The 15,363-nt window shown below is 30.3% G+C and overlaps 2 long non-coding RNA genes across 5 annotated transcripts; one reads left to right on the forward strand and one right to left on the reverse strand.

Moving 5' to 3' along the window:
- Positions 1 to 6,531: 6,531 nt before the first annotated feature.
- Positions 6,532 to 9,507, reverse strand: LOC121115584 (uncharacterized). 4 transcript variants are annotated; one of them, XR_011779730.1, is made up of 4 exons: positions 9,383 to 9,507; positions 9,185 to 9,314; positions 8,729 to 9,129; positions 8,359 to 8,666 (listed from the first exon to the last, which is right to left on the reverse strand). It is a non-coding gene; the product is annotated as an uncharacterized lncRNA (long non-coding RNA). The 4 variants fall into 4 exon arrangements; XR_011779729.1 differs by having other exon boundaries at positions 6,532 to 9,129; XR_005863598.2 differs by lacking the exon at positions 9,383 to 9,507 and having other exon boundaries at positions 9,185 to 9,376.
- A 15-nt stretch (positions 9,508 to 9,522) lies between these two features.
- On the forward strand, positions 9,523 to 12,034 carry LOC121116344 (uncharacterized). Its single transcript, XR_005863828.2, has 3 exons — positions 9,523 to 9,659; positions 9,756 to 10,183; positions 11,188 to 12,034. It is a non-coding gene; the product is annotated as an uncharacterized lncRNA (long non-coding RNA).
- Positions 12,035 to 15,363: the final 3,329 nt, after the last annotated feature.

Below are 15,363 nucleotides of genomic sequence, written 5' to 3' on the forward strand. Positions count from 1 at the left end.
ACTAATTCTAGAAGTGTGGAAAGCTTCCTAACACCCTTCTTATAAAATTCATACACCAAGCCTGAAATTTCCGGGGATTTATATTTTTTTGTATAAGAGCCGATTTTTTCGTTTACTTTCCCTGACAAAACGAAAATTTTCTTTCATTGTAACAGTTTTGACATTTATAAAGACTTGAGTAGAATGTTGTTATCCCTTTTGATATTTCATGAAGGTCATTTTACACTCTCCCATTAATTACTTATGAGACATTTTTCCTGATAATAAATGTATGTTTTCCCTTTAAAAAAAAATCCACCAGGTATTTTTTCGAGTGGATCATTCTTCCAAGTTTTTTATAATCTGGTTTTTTGTTTAGTTCTTCACAAATATTCATTCCATTCTCACAAGTTTTATTAAGTTTTTCTTATTTATTCCTTAGGTTTTTTTTTCTTAATGCTTCTTTCTTTACGAAGTCTTAATTGAGACATACACCTGATAAAGCGGATTTCATTGTCGCCTCTAAACATTATCAAGCTGTTTCTCTCAAAAAAAGATTCTCTAATGGGGTTTTGTCTCTGAGTTTCATGATTGATTAGGGTCTATTATACATTACAATTATGACGAAGGAATTATAAATACGGCTATATATTATTTCTAGCTTTTATGGATCGCAAGGCTTGAACATTAGAAGCAGTACTGACCAGTTAAATGTAGGTCAACCTATTCCTTCATACAATTCTCTGTTCCTAAACAATTGTTATTGCATCGAAGAGATCAAAGCCTCCTATGGTCTTATTATATTTCAAAATGCTATCAGGAACTGTCATTTTTTTATACTTCGTTGCAGCTCTATTATAATCCTCCTGCTTTAGAATATGGAATATCTTTGAAACTGTCGCTGGCTAAATAATAGGACCTATTATTTTCCACGCAATAATTTCAACAACATTTTTATTACATGGAAGATATAGAACAACAAGAATACGTTCTCTCAAGTTTCTATTTTCTCATTGAGTAGGAATATCTTTCATGGAGTTGGTATAAAATAACATTAATTTTAGATAAAAGTTTCTACATTAAATACCTATTTAGTGAAGTGGGGCATAAAGAAAAGTGGTGCACATAAACTACTAGTGAATTTTGTACTAAAGTTTAATCACTATTTTCCCCTGCTTTTTATTTAAAAAAACTTTAATTGTTAAGAGTTCATATTTGAAAATTGAATGTTATATTAATATAGACAGCTTACAATAAATTGATTCAAATTCATATTTTTACTTAATACGTCAAAAGCACATTGATAATACTTGAGGCCTGTTTTGTCATCATTGTTTCACGTAATAAAATCAATTACTTTTATTTTGTTAAAAAAGTCCATTAACGAAAAGACGCTTTACATTATATAATAAATAACAAAACATAGCCTCTTTTATGAGTTTAACTATGTTATTTGGTTATCACGTAATTATAGTACACTATTGTATAGTAAAGAAATTTATAAATGAATGTAAATTATGTTTGAGTTATATGTGAAAAGCATATCAAAGTTTGATCTTTTTAGAACTATATACATATATTTAACATATGTAATGCTGGTGTCATATGGGATCATTACTCTTCAGAAATAAGTGCTCTCCCGTACAAATCCCCTCTATTTGTATATGTATCAAATTATGTATATTTATAAATGAATTAACAAATTCAGTCAAGGTCCATAAATGTTGATAATGCAGCATGTTTCATTTGAATATATATTTCTCAATATCTACTGAAGAGTGTGATACACCAACTGTATTAACCTAAAGAGAAAAAACCAACTTCCGAAAGGTGTGTACACCTTTTGTTATTTTAGACCAAGAACTTTTCTATAAGAAAGAGAATTAGCAAGAAACTGGAGAGAAAGTTGAAGTAAGTTTAACGAAATTTTTTCACCATAATACCGTTTCTTCATTAATACCCCTACATCCCCAGGTTTGGTTACGAGTTCTCTTTACAAAAGCTGAACAGAAAAGAGTAATTCGTTCTGTTCACGAAGGTCTGTGAAACAGCATTGAAAGTCAAATTATGAGTGGACATGAGGGATTTGACTAATATATGAAACAGAAAAATTTATTGGTGCACAATGGAATCTGATATTAAAGAATGTTGTTAGTTTTGTTTTGTGTGCCAGAAAGTTAATATGTAATAAGTGGAGGCAAGATAAACATCCATTATTGAATGCTTCTATTCTAAAGACAGTAATAGAACAGATTAAAGTTGATTTAACATCACTTCCTGGATATGACAGATATCGTTACTTTATACTGGCCTTTGATTGTTTTCGAAATAGAACGAAGGAGAACCCTTGAAAGATAAGACACCGGTTTCAGTTGCAAGCTTTCTATTTATACTAATTTGTCGTCACTCATGGGTGAAAGTTCAAATTAATGACAAACGAAGATAGTTAGTAAACTCTGTATCCATAAAGTTGCATCGTCTTACAGAGATCCATCAACGACTAAAAAGGGATTACCACCCACAAGTTAACTGTCTGGTGGAGAGGCACAATGGGACGATTAAGAATAAATTTCTTTAGGTTCTACAATGAAAACCTGAAGTATAGTCGAGGAGATGTCTTTAACAAAGATGACACCCTTGTTTTCCATGTATGGGAGACAGCCAGATGTCATGTCATCTCAAATCCATGTCAAATCAACCAAAATAAAAATAAATGTCAACCGATCCTCTCAGATTTGAATGATTTTTGGCACCCAATTTCAAATTCATGAGTAGATTAAGTGTGCCAAATTTCAGCACATAATTCTGATTCTTTCAAGAGATATAGATACTAGTTACCAGACGCTACTTTTTCTTGTACATTTTTTTACATAAAATAGCCAACCTCTTGAAATAAGGTACTTACCTATTTTGAAGTGTGAACTATGGAGATTTCAATAATGAAGTGAAAAGTAGAATATTCCAATTTGTTGTTACCTCCATTTTGGTTTTTTTTTAAATTATGAAATAAACTAGCAAATACTTAATCAATAATATAAAAATTGCCCAACACTTATGAACATGAAACTTTGGAAACATATTCTACATATGCAGGGGTTTCACTGTTCTAAAAATTGTGTCGGATTATTTATCCTATCTCCCAGGGTGGGATCTCAAAGTTAGGTTATTTTCTTCAGAAATTTGGTCAATTTTACGTATGTGTTTATAACTTAAACTTATTTTATGGTTTATTTTGACTGACAAAAGAAAACTGATTTATAGTAATTCACAATATTGATTATAAGTTGACAAATTTAAAGAAAAATATGAGTAGTGTATAGTATATCGCTTGTTTATTAAGTTGTACATAATTTTAAAATAGTTTGCTCATTCTTTTTTTAGACTATAACTGTAGTCCTTACACTTTTGTTTCCGCAATTATCACAATGGCGTCGCTAGTCCATTTTTAGATCCCCCCAGATTTCTGAATCCTGGAAATTCCTAAAGCAAATACATTACTTTTCTTCTGATGGTGGTTGGTGGTGCAGGACAGTATAAGAACTGTAAACATTTTTTTTAACCTTTGCAACCATTTTGATGAGTTTGGTGTCAGATGTTCCTGGTCAATCTTTGCCACAAGTCACGGTAAATCGATGGAATTTTAGGATCTATAAAAAGAGATAGCTTGAGGTAGTCTACAGCGAAGATCAAATACTCGACCCCATTATTTTCTTCAGCTTCTGCTGAGATGTCATAGTAAGAGTGATGTGCTACAATTGCAAGGAAACAAACATACAGAAGTGGTAGGAAGATGCAAATACCAATCTAGGTACAAGAAACTTTAAATATTTACTGCCAACTCTGATAGCAAGATACTTACAGGAACATCTAAGTACTGTATTAAGTATGATTTTACTTATCCACCTCCAGTTGTCTCGGTGAAATATTGTAATTTGCTGCTTGCACTAACAACTATATGGTATAGATATCGTGGGTACAAATGAAGCTGACGGAAACACAAACATAAGTATTAAGTTTTTTAAACGTTATTTTCCATCTCCTTCTTATCATTGGCCTCCTACCGTATGGACCATGAATCCTTGTAAATTTTTTACAGATAATAACGTTTAAATTTCGAGTGTTTTATAAAAAGGGGGAAAAACAAAAAAACGGTTTCCTTTAAGATATTTATTAAAAATAAAAAATACCACGCCAAGAAGCTCTACAACGAAACCGAATCCTTTGTCGGTCATCACAGGACGGGAAGACCAAAATCGGTCCACACAGAGAGCCTCATAAGGAGTGTGAAGGCGAAAATATAAACAAACCATCGGGAAAAATCTGGCCAATGGACAGGGACCTCAGGGCTCACCAAACGGCTGTCCGGCGCATTGTTAAAGAGGATTTGGGCGTCAAGTCTAGGGATGTAACAAAAGTTCAGGGTTTGACGGCTTTACAGTGGAAAAGAGCCTAAAATGATCAAAGATCCTCTTATAAATTGAAGAACCCCAATAGGAAAGACCTCATTTTTCCCAATATTTTTTTTCATATATGAATCAGTCAGCAACTCCCACAGAAATTGGTACATTGCCAAGACCCAATCTGTGGTAAAATTCACCGGGCGTCCAAAACACCCAGCCAATGCCATGATGCTCGGTGTCATTGGTTCAGACGGTAAGGCATTTCCACTGGTGTTGATAAAAGGGACCTTGAAGGGCATTGAAATAACTTCCGGTCACGGTAATAAATACACTCACAAGAAATTTTTACTTATGAACAAATGTTACATGAATTAAGAGTCTATGAGTAAGGATATGAAAGTTGGCTTCATTCTTCGGAGTATTGATGAAACATTAAAATTATATGTTGGGAACTTTGATAGACTACATATCTGCTGAAAAAATCATTATTAAAACTTTATTTTTCCTTGTTTGCTAATACGTTTTTTTAAAATAGAGAGAAAAAAATCTATAACAACACTTATATCTTCCAGGTTACCAATTAATACTAACATGCTCACCAATTTTACATCCCTAACAATGACCCCCCCCTCTACAATTCTACTCACATCATTAATTAAAACCTTCAATAACAATAATATTAATTGACTTTGGCTATTAGCTCTTTAAAGGTGATAACTTTTAGGGCAAAGTTCTTTCTAGCCCTTCTTTTCCAATCAAATGAACAAGCTTAGAATGACCTAACTAGGAAATCTACTTCTTATTTTTAGTAAGTTTTTAGTTGTATGCTCGCTTCATTTTTACCCTGATGATTTTACTTATGAGTCTTTGGATATGAATTCTAGTAGAAAGAAGAAGAAAATACCAGATGGGAAAGCGCCGAAGCCTCGCTTAAAAGAAGATACTGTTTCTTGAATTTAGACCAACTTACCCAGTTATCTATCCACTCCTTCAATATCAAGGTGATCATCTACGGCCAATTCAGCTTCTCACTTTGAGAAAGAAAAAGAATTGATAGATTCAGCGTCTAAAGCTTTTTTCGAAGCTGAAAAAATCCCACCATTTGAAAATGTAAGCTCCTAATTCTGCAATAAAATGTATTTTCTCCTTATTTCATAATACTGGATAGAGGATATTTTCTAAGACATATGATATCAACCCAGTCTGGTACTATTAGCATTAAAAATCCTGATGTCGTTCAGACATGTATCTTTGCAACTCTTCCAGGAGAGCATAATACACCTGAAGGTGATTGATATGTTATTTTATTTATCCAATTCACTGCCACTTGATAACTGGTGAAGTTTATGGAGATCTAAATTTTGTTTCAATAACTTACACTTAGAGAGGATGGTTGAGAAAACAGATATTACTTAAAAATGATTGGTATAATTTCCTTGCAACTAAAAAATAATTTCAATGAATTTTGTGAATATACCTTACAATAAGCAATGTCATCCTTAATGTTCTTTAGATCATCACAAAACCCAGTTTTAGAGTAAAGGAAGAATAAAAAAGTTTCCCTTTGATAATCATGTAACTTCTGTGTAGGAATAAACGTTAAAACTGTTCATCCTTATCAATGCCAAGCTGTCATAGCAGTCTGGAATTGAGGGTATGTGCCTGGATCTTATTTACTGCTGAAATAACAGTATTAATTGAATTGTGACGTCGACAACTAAGATTTTTATGCTACCAGATACTGGTACACCATCTATTACAGCGCACAAGTGGATGCTTTTCTCTTGGAAAAAAATTATCGATTATTTCAAAAACCTACTCTCCTTCAGTAATTATTATAAGATTTCTTACAAATATTATTTCTTTTTTCCTTTTTCAAACTATCTAGTTATTTATTCTTCTAAACATAATATTGAATTATAATAGTTTAAAATTTTTTTTTAATACCGTTAAAAACACGTAAGAAGAAAATATTACATAAATAAAAACAATTATTGACATTCAATATATGAAATAATTATTTATCCCTCCTTTCCTCTCTTCAATATATATATATACTAGGAATACATGATTAAAAGGACTACGCGTTAAAAGAGCCGTCATCACAAAAAGAAACGTACCTAAATAAGTCGAAGAGAATACAAATTTAAAAAAATTATAAATACACAGCTATAGTAGGGTACATAAGACGACAAAGGCAGTGTTGTTACTTTTTGGCCAAATGAAAATTTATTTATAAAAATAAGGAAATAATTATTTTTTTAAATTCAAAATGGTAAATAAATTATATTCTTTTAATTTGCTACCCCATATTTTTGACTGGGCCCCTAAGTTGAAATCTCACATTCAAAAGAAGCATCTGTAACACCTAAGGCATTTCTTTGTATCATCTAATGGTATGAAATGAAGTCAAATGGTTATTTTTCTATCATCAAATTTATAAAAGAAGAACCTATTTGACAGTCATTCTTGAATTTTCTGCTGATTGATTCAAATCTTATTAGTTTTTCCGATAAGTTTGGCTATTTTTCACTGATTATTTTTCACTGATTATTTTTCAAGTCTAATTTGTGTACTTCACAATGTCCCTAAGTCTGATGGCCTTTTCTGATTGAAGTAACTCTCATATTGTACTATATTAACTACAGCCACTCATGCTTCTATATTGACCAAATCTCTGCTCAATGCAATCACTCAGGAATTTTCAGACAAATCCAATTCAAACCCCTTTTTCTCTAGTAAGTAGCAAACAGCAGCATCTAAAGATGAAGAAGTTTGATAAATAGCCTCAAATATTTCTTTAGTCAAAGAATTTTTTTTTCTTTGACTCCTCAAACCAGAATTGAATCCATGATGCAAATTTTCTGAGAAATTTGAGCTGTTCATAGTCTGTTGATGTGAAAGGCTCTAGAGTCTAGTCTTTGTGGCGTTTTCCAGATCTGGAGCTCCTAATATTTATCATATTCCACCACTTATTATTTTTAAGAAATTACGAGTAGAGTTAAATTGATGATCGCCTTTATAATAATAATACTGCATGCCACTTATTGTACTATCATGAAATATGATGTCACAAAGTTTCACAAGTGTTTTTTCATTTAATGTTGGATTGAGAGTTTTTCATTCAAACGATGTGCCATCCTCGTATTATTTACAGAATCGATCCGATAATGTTCCAAAATATGAATCCAATTGTGAGAGCCTATTTGTTCGCCATCGAAATCTGGACATTCAAAAATTGTTTCTTTTTTCCAATTGTTTCTTATACATTTATAAATATGCAATTCATCAAACAAGGAAAAATGGGTTTTCTGGATCAGCTGGTTTGAAATGGACCGTTTGAACTCTCCTTGGCAAAAGTCTTGCTTAATAGCCCGTCTATTCGAAGCTTGATTGTCTGCCAAAACCTATTTCTTCAAATCCCAATTTGGTGACTTCTTTAGTTAAAAAGTTCAAATATTTGGTAATATCTGAATGACTCTGCATATGAGATGGTATTATTTGAATTGTAACCTCATATGATCCACCAACACTACTAGAAAGCATGAACACACTAAAGGTAATAGACACTATCATTTTCAAGGCCACTCAGCTTCCCGCGGTGAAATTGTACTTGCTTTGCAGTATAAACTTCATCCGTTATGAGATGACAAATCTTTTCTCTACTAGATATAGTCAATTCTTTTGGATAGGTAAGCTCTAGTAACTTCCGTGAAACCTGTAGACACATTAATTGTTTTTGTCATTTTACTGATGTGATTAGGATGGAGTATCGTCAACAAATTTTCCTTTCGAAGAAATCTATACACAGAAAAACTTTTAGTTTTTAAGGAACTTGCAATAGATAATGTCCTTGATGTGTCCCGATTTGTTTTTAAAGAATAAGCGTAAAGGATTTGCTCACATGCGGAGATTACTTTTTTCTTCTCAATAATTTCCAAGCTGTAAATATCAGCTTCTCCAGTAAAGCTTGAGCAGATTTCATCAAACCATTTTGGATGATATCTGATATATTTTGCTCTTTTCTTTTGAGGTAAATAATTAACTCCCTGACATCATGAATGGAATTTACTTTCGTAAAATTAAGGTTGTTGATGTAACACTTTAAGGGAGAGTAAGAGATCTTTACGCCATTATAAAAAGCTTCATATTGCAAGTTTTTCTTAATAAGTAAGCAACTCAAGATTTGTGGGCCTTCATCATTATTGTTGGACATCAAGAATATGAAGATTTCTTCTGAGCATTTTCTCATCAGAACGTTTAATCCATCGACAAGTTCTGTCTCATCTGTAATTAACATAAAAATAGCATACTAAACACTTTTTTCATTAAAATAGATTTCATCTAACTTATTTTTAAGGTCAAAAAGGGAGTCACATTTGGCATCATCAAAATTACTGTCCACCTGAAGCTCATGCTTAAGTTGAAGAGTTTCATTTTTTTTTTCTTCTTGAGATAAACTATTTATGCTTCGAGTCGCAGGAAGAGGTTGGCTGAGGTAGAAAGGTGCATTTGGGAATACATTAGGAATTGACCCTTTTTTTAATCTCCACCGCTGAAGAACTTGAGACTCCCTTTTCTTCTTCCTCCGAGTCAACGAATCGCAACTCTCGGTGATGCAACAATTTGAATGAAAATGAAGTGAGCAAATTGACGGCTACTTTTTTAAATTAGATGGATATTTCTAATTTTTTCTTATTTTTCGATTGCTTTAATCCAATTTTTTCTCACATTTGGATCATGAGGAAATCTGTAATGAGAGTATTGATACTTAAAATATATGATAATTTTCAGTAGTTTGTTACTTGTGAAAAGTTAGACCTTCTGTTTTTTCATAATTGGGGTTGCCTGAAGTGCAAAAAGGGATAATACAGCGATCAGGTATTGTTCAAGGATCACAAGGAGGAAGCCGATTCACAGATACAACTCTTAAAACTGCAGTAAACAATATGTGGAGAGAAAAAAGATAAAAGGAGGGAAAATAAATTTCCATGGTTACGTACGTGTAGTCCTTTTATTAATGAAGTCTCAGTAATATTAAATATATACACATATAAAACCGGTAGATCTGATAGGCAAGCTAGCACTCCAAGAGAAGAGAGGATCTCGATCCAGTTCTCATAAATAATTATCCATCAACAACAATGTTCAAAACGGTTGAAGCACCCTCAGTTGTCTGTCATTGAAATACTCCAGCCCCTTCGTCTTTATTATAGAGCCCATAGTCCAGGTGAAGTATGAAATGCAGATAACTTTTGTGATGACTGCGCCAGCCTTTAGGTGGGGCCGAGTCGTCGGTGTTATAGCCACCAGCCAATCTTCTTTTTTTTAGTTTTATTCCGTCCCTAATTTTGTGTTCTACGATTTCCCTTACAGGTATCACTCTACTTTATTCATAAAAAAGATGGAAGGATGACTTCCTTGCAGAAAGAGCAGAACATCTCAGTTTAATCTTTTTTCGACTTGTTGGTGTTGACGTAGCGAGACGATATCTTAGCCATCTCTCTCTTGAATTTTACGGAAAATACCCAAAACCAATTTTCCTTCCTTTTTGATTACCTGGTCTGCTAAGCTAGGCAGAGCTGAGGACTTATATAACACCAAGGGAATAACGAAGTTATTATAAAATTCAATCCTAGTCAGAAGATTCAAGTACCTCCATTGTGAAAGTTGTATCATATCCTGCAGTGTATACCAATTGCTATTTAATTCCCCATATTTTGTATATTCTATACCTAATATATGGACTTTTTTCTTTAACGTAATATCCTTCGTATCGAATTCACGATGCCGTTCCCCCACTGGTAAGATGCATGTTTTCTTTTCATTCATTTCGAGCTCAAATCTTGTTATTATTTATTACAATCAACATAAGCCCCAAAGTGAAACCATTTTTTTGTGATATTTTCAATCAATTTTATGAATTTGAAAGATGGACTAATTAGTAATTCTTACTTAAAAATGTTATAGATGATTCCCTAAATAAATTTGATATAAATAATATTATAAAATACAACATTTCTAGAAATTAATGATAATGGTTTTTCTTCAAGTAACAATAATTAATTTTTTATTGATTATTAGATATATTTAATTCTACAGTATAAGAATCATCAAAAATTAGTTATACAATATCTAAAATACTTCATCCTTAACGGTTCTTAGATAATAGTAAAAAAATATATTTTTTTAACGTGAACTTTATTATTTACCAATAAATAATTTGCTGGGACTAGCAAAAAGTTTATTTGAACGTCTTTTCAAGAGTTTAGGTAAATTTTCTACTTTTAAAAAGCTTTTCAAAATATTAAACACATCTTAAATATATATCAACTTTTTTTTCAAAAAGAGAAATAAAAAATGCGCTTCACTTAATTGGTATAAAGCCAATTATTACCACTTGTAGAATTTTTCTTAATTTTAATTGTAATACTTTTAACCAAGTTTCTGAGGCGTAGTACATAAGTTTTACAATATGAATTTAAATTTTGTTCCTGACACTATAAATTATTTGTTATCAATTAATTATTGATTGAATAATTTCAATATGTTGATACTTCAACATTTGTTTATAACGTTGTAACGATAATTATGCCAAACATTTTTTCTCTAACTAATAAATGTATTTTTATTTTAAAAAAATTAGTTAAAGATTGTATTACTCTATATACAATTGTATTGTTTTTGTCAGCTGTCGATTTTTATATTTTGTTACCCCTCATCAGTATTCTGTTGAATTGTTACATTCAAATTAACTCTTGTTAAGCTGTGAACAATACACAAAAATTATTATATTACAATTCTATAGTTGGGAAGATTTGGCTATCTAATCAAGGACTTTTTGTCTATCCTGTTTCGTTTTGAAAGAAAGGTTGCAATAATGTAACAACGTGAGAGAGGGAATCATAATTATTAATGATGGATTTGTATTAGATGTGAGGAACTCAGAAGTCCTGATTGAAACGTCTGAAACTCTTTAAATATCTATTTCCTGTTATATTGTGATAAAAATGGGTATATTATACTCTTTGTGATTGGAAGAGGAGCTTACACAAAGTGCCCAAGTTCCTACGAATTACTAAATGAATATTAGTGCAAAAGTATACTTTCAATAATATTTATACTGAAGAAATCCTTCGAAATTATCAAACTTGTAATACGCTTCTTGAAAGTACGACGGAATTAATTAATTCATTTTTGAAATATTAAAATATACTCAACAAATGGTTTATTTAGTTTTATACAAAAAAATCAAATAAACTTTATAGGATCTTAGTGTTATTATTCTACAAATACGAAGTTATCCTCATTTTTGAGGAATTGATTCATTAGTGTGCAAGCCTAATTTCTGGTTAGATTCCCATATAAAGATGTGATTTATAGTTCAGTATACATAAAACTCTTAATGATGAAAAAATGCTTGACTTCTCCATAAATTAGAGACCTAAAATTAATGTGTTTGTATTACCGAAAACAATTTCTCATAAACTGTGTAAAATTCTTAATAGGAAAATGTGTAAAATAATTTCTTCACTAATGGACTTTATTTCTTACTATGGTTTTTATTTTGTTTATATTTGTAATTAAAGACTTAATTTGGATAAAAATTATATATATTACACTTTAGAAAAGAAATATAAAAATTAACATTTATACTGCATAAATTTGATCTTTACTTAGTCTATTTATTTTATCATCCAAAAATTACAACAAATATAAGTATGTACATTGATTACAATATCTATGGAAATAAAAATTTTGATACAGTCAAGCCTCGTTTAACGGCCCCCCTTTTTAAGTGTCATCCGACTAAGCAACCATAACTAGTTTTCAAATTTAGAAATGTTACAAAATAGGAAACTTTGTTTGAGAGGTAACCTGCACTTAGCAGTCAGTTTTTCAGTTTCTCTTGCTACTTAGTATAGGTTTGATTCAAGATTAATAGAAATATAAGGTTATACCATAACGTTTTTCCAACAAATGTTGCTCTTCCACCACGCTTTTTAATAGTGACGTGAAAGAGTTTTACCAAAAGTAGCTATATATCGCCATCAATGACTGTTACTGTTAGATTACTACTGTTATACTCTATGACATCATATTTGTCTGTGTTGCCCAGCAGTAGGTACGTACATCAAATTAAAAATGCTAGCAACCCCGATTACATAATGGCACAACCTTGTATTTCTATTAAGTTTGAGGATGGATGTATATTATTCAAATATAAACAAATTAATTATATTTTCATTATTCGTCTTTATTAAGAAGTTATTGTATATCTATTAAACATTTTCGAATTTTTAATCCTAGATAGAGGTAAATAATTAATATATTTATTTATCCCTTTTTAGGAATTCAATTTTACAACACTTGAAAGATAGTATAAAATATAATTTTACTGTGTTACAAAGGGAATATAGTCCCTTTAAATTTACAATTAGTTATTTAATTAATGTATAAATTTATTTTTATGTATCCATGGACTACTCTAGATGTTATGTTCAATGTAGTTACTGGCCTTGGTAATATTAATTTTTTTCAAACGGTACACATCACATGTTTCTATTACCCTTTAATAGAATAAAAAATAAATACTGTTTTCAAGTCCATATTAAAAATTTCCTTTCTTAAAAAATAAAAATTACATTAATAATATAGATCTATAAGATTTTATCAGCGAAATGTCTGTTTGAAAAAATGATCGTTTGAACACAAATATATAATTAGCCTTTAAATGTTTTAACAGTCTTTTCTGAATTATAAAATTGTAGATAGACAGAATAGAAAAATCTATTATTTTGTAGTTTATGAAGACATTTCACTTATAAAATTATTTCTTGTTTATTCTTAATCATTGTATTGACAACTATTTCAATGATTTAGATTTAAAAAAAAAAATTGATCATTAATTACATTATGCATAGCTTAGATATTTTTTACATTCAGAGCAAGATCACTGTAACTGTCACTGTAAGTTTTCATAAGTTATATATTTTCATAATATAAAGTTAACAACGTTATTATTTAAATCAAAAATAAATAAATACAAGTATTTCTAAGTTCTGTGCAAGTGTGTACGTACGAGTATGTTGTGTATGGATCTTCTATTAGATTTTTTTTTAAACTAATGCATGTTGATATTGATAATTACTTGGAACAAACTAAATTTGCATCATAATTAAAGATCAATTGCTTTTAAGAGTATTAATCCACATTAAACATTTCCTCTCTTATAAAAATTAAAGTCACATTAATATTAATAATATAGATCTATTAGATTTTATCAGTCCGTTTGACAAAAGGATCGTTTGAACACAAAATATATAATTCAATATAATCTAACGTAGTTCTTCCAATTATTTCATAGAATTATGAGATGTATTTATATTTTTATGATAATGGCAACTTATATTTTAGATTTTTATCAATAAACTTGTAAAAATTACATAACCAAAAATTATATTATTAAATTGAAAAATAACAGTTAAAAATGTTTATCAAAAACCAAACTTAACTTATATACATAAATATTTATACTATCATTTTATTTTAAATATCAGTCTATTATTTTGAAAGGAACCAATATTTTAGATGGGTTGATACTTGGTTGCTTCTATTAAAAAATGATCCCTCATGCCGTAAGCATTTGTTTATTTACTTATGAGTTTATGAAATTAATAACTATTTGTGTTTTCTGTTGTTTCTGATTTTCCTTTGACTTTAATATCATACTGAAACATAATCTTATATAGAATTAACCTTTATTTAGCGTTCAGGTTAGTGAAATTTAAAAATTGGCTGCTTAGTGCAAGTGACCTCTTAAACCGGCTTTGGTATTTTTGAAAAATTCAAAAGATAAAAATAGTGGATAAAAGATACAATTTACCTTTCGCCAATAATGGGATAACATTTATTCTAAGGTAGAGAGGAAGGGGAAGAAGAATATGGGGAAAGATTCATCTAGAGTCGGTCACTTTTTTTTTGTACTCAACTTTCTATATAAATTTAAAAAGTAGGTGTATCTATGAACCTATGTAGTAGATATGTAACCATTTGTGTGACCATTGGCAGGGAATTGCAGGGACAAAATAACTACAGTATTTTATGTTATGAAACAGCATGGGTACTGCATAATTACATTAAGTCCTGGGACACAATTAAATCAGGTGACCATTAGACCAGGATTGCCTGTATCATTAGTTGTTCTTAATATGTTAATAAATTGGTAACACCATCCTTCCTAATTTGGTTATGATTTCTTTTAAACTGCACTGATTAATCTAGAACTCAGTATGAGATACATAAATTAGTTTTATACTAAAATATATATTTTGTTTTTAAGTAATTTTCATTCAAGGAAAACTATTGTAATATTTTTTTTTCTAAAAAATGATTACAATTTAATTGTAAAACTTCGTAACAGCTCTTTAACATTGATTCAATTCAATTTTGTAGGACATCTAGAGAAATTTCATTCCAATATTGCTAAATCAAGCTTTCAAATTACCTTCAATTACAATAAAAATTTTGACAAGATTTTCGCAGTTTTCTATCGGATTCAATCAGACTTGTTAACGGAACTCAAAAATAAGCGACGTTCAGAGGAACGTACGTTAAATAACCAGAACGCAATTTTTTTTAACACAGAATATTAAACGTTGAAAATGGGATTTTTGGTTTTTGTTCCACTAATTCTCGCGGAATGTACTCTATTCATTGAATTGCCTAGCACGATCAGAGTTTATTCTAAAGAAATGTTGTCTTTAAGGATACCTTCAGAACTTCTTTTGAAATTTTCTCTAAAACTAACGGTTGCTAATAATACCTATGATACATTCTCTTTTACATTTTGTACCTTTTTCAACATTTTTTTGTGGGCAATCGGGGAAAACACTAGGTTTGTGTTGATGTTGGCCAAAATCATATTTTTCATACTTAATTTTCCAACATTTAAAAGGAACATATTTGACACATGATAGGTTCG

Source organism: Lepeophtheirus salmonis, chromosome 4 (assembly GCF_016086655.4).
Source record: "Lepeophtheirus salmonis chromosome 4, UVic_Lsal_1.4, whole genome shotgun sequence".
Taxonomy (NCBI): Eukaryota; Metazoa; Arthropoda; class Copepoda; order Siphonostomatoida; family Caligidae; genus Lepeophtheirus; species Lepeophtheirus salmonis.